This window comes from Canis lupus, chromosome 9 (assembly GCF_003254725.2).
Source record: "Canis lupus dingo isolate Sandy chromosome 9, ASM325472v2, whole genome shotgun sequence".
NCBI lineage: Eukaryota > Metazoa > Chordata > Mammalia > Carnivora > Canidae > Canis > Canis lupus.
In genome coordinates, this window is record NC_064251.1 from 2714809 (window position 1) to 2731377 (window position 16569).

At 57.3% G+C, this 16569-nt stretch overlaps 1 protein-coding gene across 8 annotated transcripts in view; it reads left to right on the top strand.

Annotated features, from left to right (window-relative positions):
• RBFOX3 (RNA binding fox-1 homolog 3) overlaps window positions 1-16569 on the top strand; it is a 446986-nt gene that overhangs the window by 127820 nt on the left and 302597 nt on the right. For all 8 annotated transcript variants that reach the window (XM_025468223.3, XM_025468224.3, XM_025468214.3 and 5 more), the window contains one exon: window positions 8695-8842. The gene's annotated coding sequence lies outside the window, so the exon portion shown is untranslated. The remainder of the gene's footprint in view (window positions 1-8694; window positions 8843-16569) is intronic.

Here is a 16569-nt window from a genome sequence, read left to right on the forward strand (position 1 = left end):
TCACCTCTCCCTATCCCGTCTGTGCTTTCCTTCACAGCCGCGGGGCCTTGCCCACTACAGAGGTGTGGGACGTGGAGGGGGATGTGGGAGGAGACAGTTTGTCCACCAGGTAACCTGGGCCTCCAGCTGAGGCTCAGGGTTTTGCTTTTTCCATTCACTTATTCATCCATCCAGCAAATGTTTGAGAACCTCGTATATGTCGGGCCCTGGGTTTACAGTGGTGAACAAAACTGATGCTCCCCAGCCCTCAAAGGCCATGGGTGAGTAAAAAAACAAGTAAAAATGTAATGACAATTTGTGACAAGTGCCACCAAGGGGAAGAATGAGGACTTGAGAGATGAGATGGGTCGGGGTCTCACAAGGAAGCAGCAAGCGAGAAGATCTCCCTTGGGGTGGGGTCAGGGGATCACTGGGTCCCTGGTTTCTAACCTGGTCCCTTAGAAATCTGAAGCATCTGAAGCCCTCCTGGGGACACAGGAGAGACTGGGAATTTGTAGCATCTTGCAGCCTTAGCCCCCTTCTCTGCAGGGGCCCCCTGTTCCTCTGCACAAGCTTCTCTTGCACCCCCGCTGCCTCCCAGGGTGACCTGGGTGTGCCCCTCACCACCTGTACCTCCCACCCACCCCATCTTCTCACTGGCCTAAAGCCACCCTTTACATGGATCCTTGTCTAATCCCTGTATCAGGTATGTGTTGATCCACTGGTTACCCCAAACCTTAGCAGCTTTAAACAATGATCATTTCTTAGCCTGCGGTTTCAGGGGTTCAGGAGTCGGAGAGTCTGAGCAGCTCAGAGGCTTTCACAGGGTTGTAGTCAGCATGCCGGCTGTCGAAGAGGGGCCCCAGTTCCTCCCATGGGTGTCCCCATGATGTGGCGTGAGAGCGGGTGACATCATTCATGACCTGATCTGAGAACTGAGACGCCATCACTTCACTGCATTCCAGTGGTTGCAGAGCCCAGCCCTGGCGTGAGGTGGGAGGGGACTGCGCCAGGGGACAGGAAGTGAGGACTGTCAGCGCTGTCCTGGAGGCTGGTGCCACAGCCCCCAAAGCAGACAAGATTGTCTCCCAAACCCTAGGTCCTGGCACTCAGCCACCTGCTACATATCCCCCCAGCCCCTGATGTGCCAGGGGCTCTTCAAGCACAACAGGCCCAAGTCTGAAGCCAACCTCACAAGCCTTGGTTGGGAAACCTTATTAGGTAGCTGTTAACATATATTGAGGTGTCAGGAATACTGTAGGGAGCACACGTAACCCTATAACAACCTGCATCATCAACCCAGCTGGGAACCCTCCCCCCCCCCCCCCCCCGCCCCGGTCCTGCCCACCATCCTGACCAGTCTCTATCCACCTTGTGTGTCTCAGTTTCTTGTATGATCGCCAGGGGTTGCCTCCAGGTGGAGATTCCTGCTTTGATTTTTAGCTCCTTCCACCCCATCCTCACTGGTGCCAGATTGAGCTTCGTTTTTTTTTTTTTTTAAAGACTTTATTTATTTATGAGAGACAGAGAGAGAGAGAGAGAGAGAGAGACAGGCAAAGGGAGAAGCAGGCCCCATGCAGGGAACCCGATGTGGGACTTGATCCTGGGTCTCTAGGATCACGCCCTGGGTTGAAGGCGGCGCTAAACCGCTGAGCCACCCAGGGATCCCCCCAGATGGAGCTTCCTAAGATAAGACACAAGTCTGCATAGTTTCCTGCTTAAAATTCTTCAAGTGGCCATTGCGGGTCCTTGGCGTGGTGTTCCAGGTGCCGCATGATCTGGTTCCCGACTTACACGGCAGCCTCATCTTCCAGCATGTCTAGTCCCAGGCTTGGAAGACACCTTCCAGCCCCTCCCGTGTGGTTCCATACCTGCTGGATCACCTGCTCCGCTCCCAAGCCTTTAGGACTCCCTCCAGGGTGGGTCACCTCCTCTGGGAAGCAAGAGCATCCTCTCGGGCTGAGCGAGGTGCTGCCCTCTGCTGAGGATCCCAAACACCCTTACCCGTCTCCATTGGTGGCGCTCGTCTGTGCATTCAGCCCCTCACACGTGTTTCCCGAGCACCTGTTGTGTGCCAGGCACCGTTCTAGACCCACCGGGCACAACTCAGATCTGCCCCGTGGCCCTCTACGTCTCATGCAGGCCCTTCTCCCATGTCTCATGGGACCTCTGGTTTGCTTGTCATCTGTCCCTCTGCACAGCGGCCCGCTGGAGGACAGGCCCGCGTGGTGTTCTCATCTGTGTCCCCGGCATCTAGTGTGGGAGGGTCTTGATGAATGTTCAGTGCTTCTGGAAAGGGCCTGCTGGCCTCAAGTTCCCTGAGTGCCCGAAGCAGGGCTCTCGGTCCTGGTCATTGATTCCTAGACTCAGGGACCCAGGGTGATTCGGTGAGGGAAGCATGGAAAATGCGCTGGAGAGCCTGGGGAAGCTTTGGATCGTGCCCTGGGTGACTCCTCCTCACCAGGCGGTTGTGTGCACCCCAGCCACAGCTGGGCTGGAGTTCTCCCGCATTTGGGGGACACTTCTGGCCTGGGGCTCCCCCTGTAAGCCTGGCTGTCACGAGGGTCACACAGCCCCCAGCCTTTCCTCCAGAAACTGCTTTCCCCATCCTGGGGAAAATTGCTTCCCAAATTACACCCCTCCATTTCCCGAGCTTTAAACACAGCGCGGAGGACACATAAATTGCATAAGGGCCTTCTCATTCCCGTTGGATGCATTGAATAATGTAACATTCCAACAATACCTAAAGGTACACTGTATTATTAAAACTCACTGGTGTTAAAAAAGGAAGAAGCAGGAGCAGCTTGGCTACAGTAACATTGTCACAGACTCCCACTAGATGCCAGAATAATAAAACCCAAATTATATTTATTTATTTATTTATTTATTTATTTATTTATTTATTTATTTGCCAGAGACAGGATTCACAAGGCATGAGGGGAGTCAGGAATGAAGCTGGTTTCTGGTTTAAAAACGGAAGGAGGAGACTCATTTATTCTGAATATTATGTATTTCCTATAACCTTTACTGTTGCAGTGAAGCGCCCATATTATCCTTCTCCTGGCTAAAGAGGTGGCAAGTTTTGCTTTCTTAGCATGAGCCTTATGTCAAGCTCTGGGTCTGGTTATTGGCTTGGGTTGTGGGGGAGCAAAGACCAAGAGGAATCGGGGAAGGGAGAAATGGGACAGGTGCACGCCAGCACCTGGAACGGTGCCTGGAGGATGGGGGAGGCGGGGTGGCTTCAGAGGGAGATGAGGACAGGAGGTGGAGCCTGCCCACCTGCAGAGTCCTGAGTTCATGGTGGCAGTGTAGTGGGTAGGACAAGTGGCTCCGCTTGGTTTGGATGTGTTGGTAGTTTTTAAAAAACAAATCCTGGGACGCCTGGGTGGCTCAGCAGTTGAGCATCTGCCTTCGGCTCAGGCCATGATCCCAGGGTCCTGGGATTGAGTCCCACATCGGGCTCCCTTCAGGGAGCCTGCTTCTTCCTCTCTCCTTGTGTCTCTGCCTCTCTCTCTCTAATGAATACATAAAATCTTTAAAAACAAAACAAAAACAAATACTAATCCTTGCCTTTACTTTGAATTTGCCAAGTTTTATCTCAGTCCAACTGCCGGGTGAGTTTGAGTGAGTTTAGGGTGTGTGGTACAATGACTCGTATGGACATGCTGTGAAGAGGTCACCGCGGTAGGGTGGGGTGACACCCACGTTCACACACGTTTTCCCGGAGAGACGAGTTCTGAGATCTGCTCTCTTGACAACCTTCCTGTTTACAGCACAGCATGGTTGAGTGCGGCCATGTGCTGTCTGGGACTCACCTGCAGCAGGAAGTCGGGACCTCCCGACTTGTCACCTGCTCCCCACTCCCTGCCTCCCTCCGGGAGCCACCCGCCTGCTTTCTGTTTCATTGGCAAATCCTCTGGATTTCCTTTAGCTCCTGCCAGGAGAGCCAGTCGCAGAAAAACTTCCTCTGGGAAGTGAAATGAACCAGCAAAGGTGTGGTTTGGGGAGAAAGGCCCCATCCTAGATGGGCGGGTTGAGTCCCCTGGGATTTGCTGATGCCATTTCCTGAGTCCCTCTGGGATTTGAACCAGAATGTTAGGCCGACGAGGAATGGCGCTGGGTTCAATTCCTGGACTTGGAGTCGGGGCCCGTGTGCCAGCCACAGGCCCAGGGAGGGGGCGTAAAATGAGGGGTGCTGGCGGGTTGTCTCTGCTTTTCTGTGTTACCATGTCTTGCATCCTGTACATGAAGCCACTTCCTCAGATGACCCTGCTTGGAAGGGACGATTGCCATCCCTGGCCTGCCCAGGTGTCCTCAGGTCCAGGTGTGCCTTTCTCTTCAGAGATGTGGAAAACAAGCCAGAGTGGACGCTTTGTGGCCGGGACCCCTCTCCACCCGGAAGCCGTGCATGTGGGTGTCTGGCGGGCTCAGGTGTTCACCTGGGGGACGCGACAGTATTTGGCCTTCCCCCCACCTCTGGGCATCAGCAGACCCACATGAGCGGGGGTTATGGTCACTCAGTACCTGTCAGGTCACCTAGGAAATGTTCCTCACCTGTGCAGGGCTCACCTACACTTGGCTTGTCCTTCCTTCCCTTGTTCGTTGAGCAGGTGCTGCTGAGCACCTGCTGTGTGCCAGCCCTGGCCAGGGGCAGGGGGCACGGTGCTGAGAGGGACCAGCCTGGATCTGCCCTCACGGGATAAGCTTTGTCCTGTTTTGATGATGGTGATGATGATGATGATGATGATGGTGATGATGATGATGATGATGATGGTGATGATGATGGTGGTGATGATGGTGGTGATGGTGATGGTGATGATGATGGTGATGACGGTGATGATGGTGATGATGGTGATGATGATGATGATGATGATGATGATTTGGCCAAGTTCTCCTCCTCCTGAGGTCCCCTGCCCTCCCACTCTGAGCCCTGTGGTGGGCAGAGGACAGGGGTCCTCAGGGAAGAATGAAGGGGCCAACTCTCAGTCCAGTCCCCCTCGGGGCTGGAGTTAGCGGGCAGCCAGAGGACCTTCCCGTCCACACAGGTCTATTGTAGCAGGAACCTCTGCCGGGCCCGGGGCCTATTTGTGTGTTGGCTTATTATTATTATGACTTTTTTGCTGAAGACACTTTCTAGAAGTCCCAGTGTTTATGTTTCTATCTTCTCTCCCTAATGGCAGGAATCCCAACAGGAGGCCTTCTGCCCCCTTGGGAACAAAACAGGGAGCTGGGCCGGCTCCGTGGCTGCCATGGGCCTTGGAGACTTGAACTGGCAGCTGGGATGGGAGGAGGGGTGAGAATGGGCTGGAGAGACCTGCCCTGAGACTGGCCTCTCCCAGCCCGCTCCCTGCCCTTGCCCGTGGTAGGCCTTCCCTGGGAGCATGTCCTTCATCCTCCTGGGACCCCCACCACCTATGTCCAGCCTTCCTGGGAAACTGAAGCCTCTGCCCACCTGCAGATTATTTTGAGGGCTCCCCCTACTAAAGCCAGGGGGTTGGATCCTGAAGAAGCAGGTTGAGGGGTCGGGAGGGTCCTGGCTGCCAGCCAACCCTTGTGTCCACTGTCCCTGGGCTTCCTCAGTGTGGGGGTCCCCACCGCCTGCAGCAAGAAGGACGTGGACGTAGATGCCAGTCGTGGAGGCTCCCTGCCTGCCTCTGGCCCTGGGCTGGGCACTGACAGTCTGGGACCGCAGCACTGTGCTTGGTGCGGGGGGGGGGGGGGGGGGGGGGGGGAGGGATGCCCAGTGAATGTGATTCCCAGCAGGGGGCAGGTGTGTGGGAAGGTACGCAACTCCTTCCCCTGCTGGATTTGGGACAGCAGGTCATGGCCTTGACCCTGGGCCTCAGCTGGGCAGGCCGGCAGCCTGTGCTGCGGGTCTCATGGGCTTTCTGCTCTCTTTTCTTCTCCCTTTTTCCGGAGCCAGCCCTGGGGCCTTGAGAGTCGCCATAGCTACTTACTTGCTTGGCCTTTTGCCGCTTACCTTTACTATTCTGTGAAGAAGGAGGTGGGACCAGCCCCTCCCCGGGGCAGCTGGAGGCCAGTCTGCACTGGGGTGAGTCCTGTGTCCCAGAAAACCCCTGGGCAGGGGCCCCGGTTCTGTCCTGTGGGTGGTGGCTGGTGTTTCCTCCTGCAGAGTAGGAGCAAACATGTGCTTGCAATCCCGGCCAAGCTGGGACATGACCTCTCATTTAAGGCGATAAAGGGCAGCCGGCCAGTGGTGAGGCTGGCTCTCGCCCGGGTGCCCCAAGGCCTGGCAGTGCAGGGCAGCTCGCCTGGGATTGGGGGGGGGGAGCACAGGGCTGCTCATCCCTGCCTCGATCTGCTCCCAGGGACCCCATGGCCTACGCTCCCCCATCGAAGTGAGCGCCGCAGCTGTGCACCGCGCAGCAAAGTGAAAATAACCTCTCTTGTGGGGGCCTGCGCCACTCCTGGGGAGGCTGTGCAGAGCTGGGGCGCCGGGTGCCCAGCATGGGAGTGTGGGGGGGTGGGGTGTGACGGCGTCACCCTGCAGGATCTGGGGGCTCTCTGGGTTCCTGGCCCTGAAGGATCTGGGGGCTCTCTGGGTTCCTGGCCCTTCTCCCCGCCCTGTCTTTACTCCCTGTCCCTGGTCACCTCTCCTCCTTGGGTTTGGGTACAGGGGTGCTGTCCGCCCGTCCACCTTGCTCCTGTTCCAGGGGGTCTGGTGCAGAATGAGTTCCAGCCCCTGCCTCTTGTGCTGGCTGCCGAGGAGCAGGCATTTGGCTCTGCGAGTGCCCACCTACTTGCCCTCTGCCCATCAGCTCGGTCACCACCTGGAACCGCCTCTATGGGGGCTCCTCTTTCCTCCACCTGGGCGCCTGCCTCCCCCAGCCATTTCTCCCACGGCCGTTAGCACCGATCTAGGAGAACAGATCACACACTTGATTTTCCCATCAACAAGGGGCCTCATGGAGCTCAGTGCGGCTTCCCATCCTCTCGGTGCCCAGCTCCTGGTGCTGTGCATGGCACGGATGGTCACTGAAAAGGCCTGTGGTGCCCGGGCATTTCTGTGCGGGTGGCAGTGCCCTGTGAGGTTGGCCCTGCCATTTGGGATGTGGGTGGTTCTCCTTTAAGTAACTGGATTTTAGGAAAAGAAACAAACTGGTAGTCTTTTTCTTTTTTTCCTTTTTTAAAGCTCCATTGTGGGATTTCTGGGGATGTGCCAGTGGGAGCCTTTCCATGGAGGCGGGCTGGGGGGACCACTCCCCAGCCAACCCGCCTTGGACCCTGCCCTGGAGCCGGTCTTGGGGGACTGGCCAGAGAGGATGCCCTGAATGGTCTTGGGGTCCTACCTGCCTGTTGGCATGCATGCAGGTTGGTGTGAATTAAGCAAAGAAAGGCCTGACAAGGCCCAGGTGCCCCCCCAACCCTGACTCCAAACAGCAGCAACCTGTGGCCTTGTGTTCCCTGGGAATCCTGACTCCAGGGACTGTAGGATAGTGTCCTACGGAAGCCTGATGTGTGCATAGGGGACAGTTCCTTCATTCCTTCACTGGACAAACACCGAGGGAGTGCCAGCTGTGTGCCAGGCACCGTCTAGGCACGCTGGGGACGGGTATTAAGACAGACCCATGTATCTGCCCTCAGGCATCTGTGTGGTAGCAGATGTGATCAGCCCCGGGGAAATTCATGGGGCAGAGGAGGAGGGGATGCCAAAGGGCAGCCGCTGTGATTGGAAGGGTGTTCGGCTCCAGGTTGGCCACTGGAAGGGTGCTGTGTAACAGAGTCCCCAGGGAGGGAGGGAGAATCCAGGCAGTTGTGCAGGGAGGAGGGTCCCGAGCAACAGAGGCACAAAGGTGTGGTGCAGGGGGAGGCCCGCGTGCGTTGGGACGGAGGGACGGCCTGGAGGCCCGGGGGCTGCTCAGGGTCCCGTGGGCAGAGGAGGATTGACCAGGAAGCACTGAGCCCACAGCTGAAGCAAGACCCTGCAGCTGATTTTTGCCTTTGTAATCTTAGGCCCCCCCCCGCAAATCATGTAAGCGTCGAGGTCACCAAACCTGGTTTCACTTGGCTCGCAGGCCAGTGTTGCAACCCTGGGTGTTTTCTCCCGGGGACATAGGACGCCGCTGGAGGGAGATGTTAGGAGAGTGACTTCACCCAGAGAATCTCTTAAAAAGAGAGGGACCAGGGGGCACCTGGGTGGCTCAGGGGTTGAGCATCTGCCTTTGGCTCAGGGCGTGATCCCAGGGTCCTGGGATGGAATCCCGCATCAGGCTCCCTGCATGGAGCCTGCTTCTCCCTCTGCCTGTGTCTCTGCCTCCCTCTCTCCCTGTGTCACTCATGTAAATAAATAAAATCTTAAAAAAAAAAAAAAAAAGACCAGCGAGTTTTGGGAATGGTGGCTGTGGGGAGTCCTGGACCCTGTCCTGGGTGAGGCAGGAAGTGAGCGGGGGCGTGACCAGACTGGGTGTGGCCAGCATGGGAGAGGGGAGTCCAAGGACAGCTGGTGGGGGCACCACAGTGGGAGGTGGGAGGGCTGACTGCGTGGCAGGGGTTGGGGGAGCCCACCTGCCCCTTGGCACGTCGGGATCCTAATGCTCTGTTTCCCAGCAGGCTCTGCTCCTTCCCCTGGGGTGTGACCCTTGGTGGCCACCAGTGACCTCTAGGTTACTCACACCCATGTTTGTTTTATATCAAAAAGAGGTTGCTTGCTTCAAAGGCGTTTACATCTTTTTCTTTTCTTTTCTTTTCCCTCAGGTTGAGAATCTCAGGTCCCTGAGAACCTGAAGCTTTTCCTGCTGATTCTCACTATTTCTCAGCAAATTTCTACCCGAGAAAGTTCCAGAAAGAACCCCGTGGGAGGCCTCCCTGCTGCAGTGAAGCAGGCCTCACCCACCACTACCAGGTGAGGTCGCCGCCGGCCAGGACAGTCCTTAGCATCTGCATTTGCAACGGAAAAATGTTTTATTGCCACGAGAGAATGGCAGGGTGGGGATGTCCTGCTTGCTGTGGTGTGAGGACCGCCGTCCGTGTCTTTTGTGGGCTCAGGGGCAGGATGGGGAGCGTCGGCAGGCCCCCGGTGGGGGGGATGCTGGCCTGAATCTGTAAGGAGGGCCTGCTCTCCGTGAAATCCCTCAGCCTGGCTGCAGAGTTTTCCCCTGGGAAGGCAGGGGGACAGGGTGTCACGTCTGCTGTGTGGTGTCAGCACAGAATGCTGCAGAGGCCAGGTCTGACCTTCCCCTGCCCAGATCTCCCTGCAGCCCAGCAAGCGGCTCTAATGCCTCCAGCAGGCCGTGTGCGTGCTTGCTCCATTCCACTTCACCTGTGGCAGGAAGCCCCCGGGGTCAGCGGGTTAGCAGCAGACCCCTATAGGCTCGGGGCCCTTTGCCCTTAGGGCCGCCCCACTTCAGACGCCAGCCACAAGCCTTGGGAGCCACTTGCACTTCTGACCTACCAGCTACAAATCCCCATGACCTTCAGTTTTGATAATTTGCTAGAATGACTCTCTGAATTTAAGAGCCATATCGACGGCTACATTTTTATGATGCAGGACACACGGGGACAAGGTCTGCCCTCACCCTGTAGGGATAGGACAGGTCACTCTCCCAGCACATCCACGCGTTCACCCGTCACAAAGCTCCCTGAGCTTCGGACGTCCGGAGTTTTACTGGAGTCCTGTTATGTCATCAGCCACAAGGCTGGACCGTGGCTCCTGCCCCGCTCTCCTCCCACTGCCCGGGAAGGCAAAGCACCAGTTCTCCCATAGGTGCCTGTCTACGGACCCGCCCTGAGCCACCCAGTCAGCAGGAAGCCAGACCTGGGAATAACAGACCACACTCCCATCCCTCAGGAATTCCAGAGGTGTTAGAGGTTACCTCCCTGGAACCAGGGACAAAACCCAGACACGTTCTGGACCCCATCACCAGGAAGCTCGGTGCAGCCCCGCTCCCTGCAGAGAAGCTGCACAAAACCGGAGGGTCGGGCTCACCCGAGGCGGGGCAAGAAGGACTTGAACCCCTCGCACCGCAGTCCACCATGTGCTCATCCTGCCCTGGGCGGAGCAAATGATGCCAATAAGAGTTCTGGGCAAGGAGACAAGGACACAGGCCGGTCCCTCCAGTATCCCTCAAAAGGTGCCCGCTTTCATGTGCACAGAGTGAGGTTCTCTGCCAGGCCTGGGGCATCTCCGGGGATGCACTGCTTACTTCCTTTTCCTGACGGAAGTGGGCTCCCTGCCTCGGGGTGTTTGGGGCCTGCTTCTTGTGGTGGGTAGATGTGCACTGACTGAGCCGCATGCTGGCATTCAGCCGTCCTCGAGGGCCCCCAATGCACTGAGCCTGTGGTGCAGGCGGGAGACCCAGCGGACACAAGCCAAGCCCTTGCCGTTCACGTGCTAGTGGGACGAACGCACCTGTAGAGTAGTGTCGGGTAGTGCTGAGGCTCTGTGGAAAGGTGGTCAAGGGCAATAGAGGGTGGCGGAGGCTGCTGTTCCCCTGGGACAGTCCTGGGCAGGACCTGGAGGCTACTGCTCGGGGCACAGGCTGAGGGGAGCAAGGGTGGCAACCAGCTGAGCCCTGTGGAGAGTGGTTCAGGCAGAGGGTCTGGCTAGTGCAAAGGCCCTGAGGCATGCTGGAGAAGTAGCAAAGAAGACTGGCCTGCCAGGGCCAAGTTGGGGAGCAGGGTAGAAAGTGTAGCACCTAAATTCAGAAGTTTTTAGGCCAAGAATAAGGATTTGGGGTTTTTGTCTTAAAGATGGTAGGAGCTACAGAAGGGATTGGATCACCAGATTTGAGTTAGATGTGGATGACGTTGCCTTCTGTGTGGGGAATAGATGGGGAGGGAAGTCAGAGCATAAGCAGGGTACCTCAGGGAGGCTGGGGCTTGTCCCCGGGAGTGGTGGGTGTGCCACGGCCCCAGAATGAGAAACGTGGGTCTGTGGACATGTTTGAGGTGAGAATTTCAAACAACTGCCCTGCTATGCTGAAATGACTGCTATTCCACTGCTGAACCTTGGGGTTCCCTTAGAGAGCCTGCAGAGGAAGGTCAGACACCGGGACAGGGACAGGGGAGCCAGGCCCTGTGATGGCTCAGAAGGTCTCCATCCCTCGGGACCTTCTAAATCCTTCAGTGCTGCGGGTCCCCTTAGAGGGCACGTATGGCTTGTGACTGACCTCCGTGTGGGCCAGGCCACCCTGCGGTCATTCCCTGTCCCCAAAATCTCAGGACCCTGGTTCTAAAGCAAGCATATGTGGTGCTGTCCCTGGAGGCAGCAGAGCGCCGACATCCTGCGGGCAGGTGACTCTTGGAAGAGGCTTTTCCTCTGAAGGAGGTTGCAGGGCCTCAGGTGAAAAGGTCAGTTTTGGGGGTTGTTGGAGCCAGAAGCACCAGACTGGCTGGTGGGTGATGGCAGTCCTGGGAATTCGGCGCTCAGTGGGGCCTGTGCAAGTTGCTTTCCACCTGCAGCTGCTTCTCTCCTTCCAGCCCCTTGTTGGTTGAACAAAGTCTCCCTCCGAAATTGTGCAGTGGGCAGAGGGTGTTCGTGTTTCCTTCCTCCCTGGGGCGGGGGGGGGGGGGGCAACAGGGGGAAGTCAGGGCGGGAGAGAAGGCACCAGGGGAAGACTCCGGTGTCCCAGTTGTGCCGAGCAGTTTGAAGGCTGCAGAGGACTCGGGGCTGTACTTTGCCTTTCAATCCACTTCGGGCAGGTGGTGGGTCTGAGAAGAGGGAGGCCAGGCACCCTGAGCGGTGGTCGGGCGTGCCAGCTCCTGGGGCCTGCAGACACCCTCCCACCCGGTGGCGGCGGCGGTGGTGCCCCCCACTCTTCTCCAGGGGACCCAGACAGGAGCTCCAGAGGGAGCCAGACCCACCCCTGGGCACCCCAGTGCATCCGGCTTTGATGTCTGGAAAAAAAGGGAGAGGAGCAGACAAGCCAGTCCCTTCCCCTGCGGAGGGCCCTCCCCCGGGATTTCATCATCTTCCCGGGTGAAGCGCACCTGGGCCTCTGCTGGCAGGAGGAGAGCCAGCCAGGGATGGGGGTCGGGAGGGGGGTGAAGCCGGGGAGAGAGCCAGGCTGTAAGGTGCTCCTGCACACCTTCTGTGGTGGTGGCGTGTCAACGGGCAGGTGCCTCCTCAGAGCGCTTCAGGGTCAGTCACGGGCAAGGTCAGAGTAGGCGAGCATCTGCTGGAGCTTCTCGGGTGAGCGGGGCTGTCCCACCCCTTGGGCATGCAGACCATTCAGCCTAACTCCCGGTCCAGTCCGGTCGCTGCGGAATCGTCCTCACTGGGGGCCTGGGGGCCTGGGGGCACTCCCCTCCTCGGCCTTGGAAAGAGTCCCATAAATCACATCCCATTTTAAGGCTTATCCTTTAAATATGGATTCAATTTGGATTTTACTGTATAGTAAACTCTGAGTCCCTAATAAAAACATGGACGGAAATTAATCTGCTACAAAATGAGATTTGTCTCTTGGTGTGGTGATGGAGACCTGGGATGGATCAGTGCTGCGGTGCGGGTCGCCGGGGAGGGACACTCGCTTGGTTCCCTGGAAAAACTCATGGTGGGCGTCTTGGCTCTTCGGCCCCGGCCCCTCCCCGTCCCCTCCCTCCCCCTTGCCATTCTCACCTGACTGCCTGAGTCCTCCCAAGCCACCAAACCACTGAGCTGTGTGTCAGGGTCACTAGATGAAGCAGAGGGTACCGCCGGGTGTTCCTTCTCTAGGTGTTTCTGGGGCGGGGGGGCCACCTTTGTCCTGGAGCTGAGAGACACACAAGGTCTTCTGCTCTGACCTCCTGCACCTCAGAGGGTGCTCCTGAAGCCTGCAGGGGAGGAGGAAGTGCAGCCGGAGTTCAGCCTTCTGCTCAAGACTGGCTTTGGGCTGGGCCACAAGCTCGTCTTAAAAATGACCACGTCCGGGGACATGTGTGCACCCGAAAGCAGGGGCTGCCACACTCTGGCATTGGGGCAGACAGTGAGAGCGTCGTAACTGCGCAGCCGGCACATGTCGGGCGTTGTCCCCGCTTCAACACGGGAACCCATCCATCTACACCCCTCCCCCCACCCGGGGACGGACCCCTGAGCTGCCACATGCAACTTCCCATAAATCATCCCCGAATGAGCGCGCTTCCCACGCCATCCATCACGCCCCGTCTCTTGTCTGCTTGTTTTTAAAAGCTGTTAAACTGGAATCCATCACAGGGCATCCTCGGGGGGCCCCGGCGAAGCAAAGGCTGCCCGCATCAGCAATATTAATGCACACAGAGCTTTCTAGAGCATCGAGGTAAACGTCTCCCCCGTGGTGGGGAGAGGGAGAGCACGGCTTTATCTAGTTACACCAGAAGCTAATGGGATGTTTTTCTGACACTTGCAGTTAATACATCCCTGCCACGCATGAGGAAGTCCTGGTTGCTGCCGGTGAGGCAGGGAAGGACCACCTTCAGGATGCTGCTGGGGCCTCTGCCTTCTCATGCGGGCATCTCACTTCCCCTGAACCTGGTAGTTTCGTTGGAAGACTTTAGCTTGAGCCAGTCTTCTGGGAAACATGGCTCCTTCTGGGAACAGCTGTGGTCCCTCTTGTATTGCTAAATGGTTTTGGAAAGGAGGATTCAGGAAGGGCGTTGAGATCAGCTTTCATCCTTGCTTCTGAGCTCTTGCTGCTGGAGCTCGTTCTGGGGATGTGCCCTTGAGGAGGGGAGGGGAGGAGGACGGGAGCTCCCTGCCCTTCCTGGGGGTGAGGGTGCAAGGTAGGCCTGGAACCTCCCCAGCAATCCTTTAGCATCCAGTGAATTGACCAGTGTGGCGTTGCTCCCGGGGGCCCTCCTGTGTGTCCCGGGCAGCTGTCACCAGCCCGGGAGGCGGTGGGGATGTTTGATTCCGTCTGCTCTGGCTTCCCTGCTATCCTTTTCTTTGCCCCGTGTTTGTTGGTAGAAGGATGAAACTGCTGTCGCACCAGTGAGGCATTTGTAAAAAATAGAACAGGCTGCTGTTTTTTTTTTTTTTTTTTCCTGACTTTTGAACTGGAGGAGGGGAATGGGCAGCCCTGGGGCTGGCGGGTTGGGGAGGAGTGGTGGGCGCAGCCCCCTCCGCAGAGCTGTCCAATTACAGCCCATTAGTCACTCAAGGTGTTGAAGCATTTAGAACAATTAAAGGTGAGAAGTTTCCAGATGCAGCCTCGTGCTGGTGCTGGAAGGCAGGCTCTGCTGGCTGCTCCCCAGATGGGAATCATGAGACCTGAGTGTGGCGGCAACAGCCATCTCGCGGGAGCCGGCCTGGTCCCTGTCCCCAGTCTGGTCCTGGGCCTCAGTGGCTGGAGGTGGTGTTCTGATTCAGATGCCCCACGCGTGCCCTGGGGCCACCCCACCCAGGAGCTTGGCAGAAGCCAATCCCTCAGTCCCGGGGCCTGGATGCTGGGAACCAAGGTGTCCCCGGGCCGCGCCCACCCTCCCGGATCCCGCTGGCTGCCAGCCATCCTTGTAAGCCCGTCGGGGCATTCCCTGCCTCTGTCATCACATGGCCTCTCTGTTCTGTGTCTGTCTGTCCCTGTGCCTTCACTTGGTGATGTCCTCTGCATGTGTTCCACATTTCCCTCATCCTCGAAGGATGCCGGCCATTGCATTAGGGCCACCGCATTCCAGGAGGATCTCCTCTTAATCCTTGATGATACCTGCAAAGACCCCGAGTCCAAATAATATCACAGTCACAGGGTCTGGGGGTCAGGTCTCCAGCAGCTGCCTTCAGGGGATGTACTTCTACCCACTGTATCTTCCACGACTGCGGGGAGGAAGGTGAGCCCAGGCACTGACCTCTACGAGTCCCCCCGCTGCCCCTGCCCCCACAGATTTCACAAGGATGCTCACCAGTCTTTTTTGTTTTTTTTAAAGATTTATTTATTTATGATAGACCTAGAGAGAGGGAGAGAGGGGGAGGCAGAGACACAGGAGGAGGGAGAAGCAGGCTCCATGCCAGGAGCCAGATGTGGGACTTGATCCCGACTCCAGGATCACGCCCTGGGCCAAAGGCAGGCACTAAACTGCTGAGCCACCCAGGGATCCCCTCACCAGTCTTTTTTAAGACAACGACGAGAACGTGCCTGTAGGCCCGTCGGGCAGCGAAGGCCAGAATGACCGTGAACCAGAAGACTGCACTTCTTGATAAAACCGTCCCTGAGGTCACAGGTCCTGCAGGAACCCAGAGCAGAAGGTGGTGGCACCCGGTCGTCGGCTGAGATTCTTTCTCGTGTCCCCGAGTTTGCTCTGCTCCACCCACTTCCCACCATCCCAAGGCTGAGATGGGTCTTGAGAGCACACTGGGGATGAAAAATCCAGGCCCCACATGCAGGCCTGAAAACGAACAGTTGGTGGTGCACGTGTGGGGCATGAGGGTCTCCCTGGAGGAGGAGAGGTCAGAGCCAAGGTGGAGGAGGCGAGGGAGGAGGCCCGGGAGGCAGGGGCGCCAGGTGTGAGGTTGGGCTGCAGTTGGGGAACGGCCCTGGGGACAAGGAAGGACACAGGCAGGAAACAGAGCCCAGGGACAAGCTGGATGATGTGGAAGTCATGTGGGGGCGAGGTGGCCTTCTGGGAAAACTTGGTTCCCCATCTGCCTCCCTGTGGGAAGCCGAGCATCAGGGGAAGGACCATGTCCTCGGGATGAGCTGGAAATTGGTTGTCACCATGAACAGGTGCATGGGGGGGACGGACAATCGTCGTGCTTCAGGACGCTAGTTGACACACAAGTGCCCATGGAACCTGAAGGGTCCCCATCACACAGAGTCGCTGCGTGGAATGTGTGGCTTCAAGATGTCCCTGGGGAGGCACCCTAGGGCTCCACATGGGTGGATTCTAGCTTCAAACGGGGTCATTGTCCAGGGGCCCTGAGGGTTTGTGGGTCAGCCTCACCCCAGAGGGTGACACTTCTCCTGCTGACCCCACTGCCCCACGGGCACCCACCCAGTTCCGGGTGATCCTCACTTCCTTCTTCTGCATTAATACGCGGGCTGGCAGTGAGCTTCACTTAAAGGGCAAACAGGCGAAGCAAGGATTTTTATGGATTGGGAGAAAATTCTTTTTTTATCCAATTTACAAGGACACATTAGGTATTCCCAGGCCTGGTGCTTTCAAAGACTTCTGTGTTCTGTGGGGGCAAAGAACAGAAAAGGAGTGTCAGCAAATGTCTGAGGAAGAAAAATTAATTTAGGAGGAGAGGTCAGGACGAGCCTGGCTTTAGTTCTGCGTACACGCGTGTGTGAGAGTGAAAACAGGCCAGGGTCATTTTTCTCTGCTTATTTGGGGTGGGAGAGAAGGTGGAGCTTGGGTGGTGTTTTGAGTGACCTTGTGTCACTGAGTGGAGTGTTGCTGAGTAACGACTGGAGTGACAGGAGGCTCGTGGGGTGTGGCTGCCCGCCACGACCAGTGAGGGTTAGTTAGGATGTCAGCATTATGGAAGGGCCTAGAAGGCATCAGGAGATAAATCCAAGCACCCAAATCAACAATGATCAGCTCACAGAAACCCGTTTCACATGGCGGGGGGCACCCATGGGCCTGGGGTTCCCTATTGTGGTCTGGAAGGCATGGAGACAGGTCAGGTGGACGTCCTGCAGCGACACGTACACTCAGGCTGTCTCTCTGAGGTCGCCGTTGTCA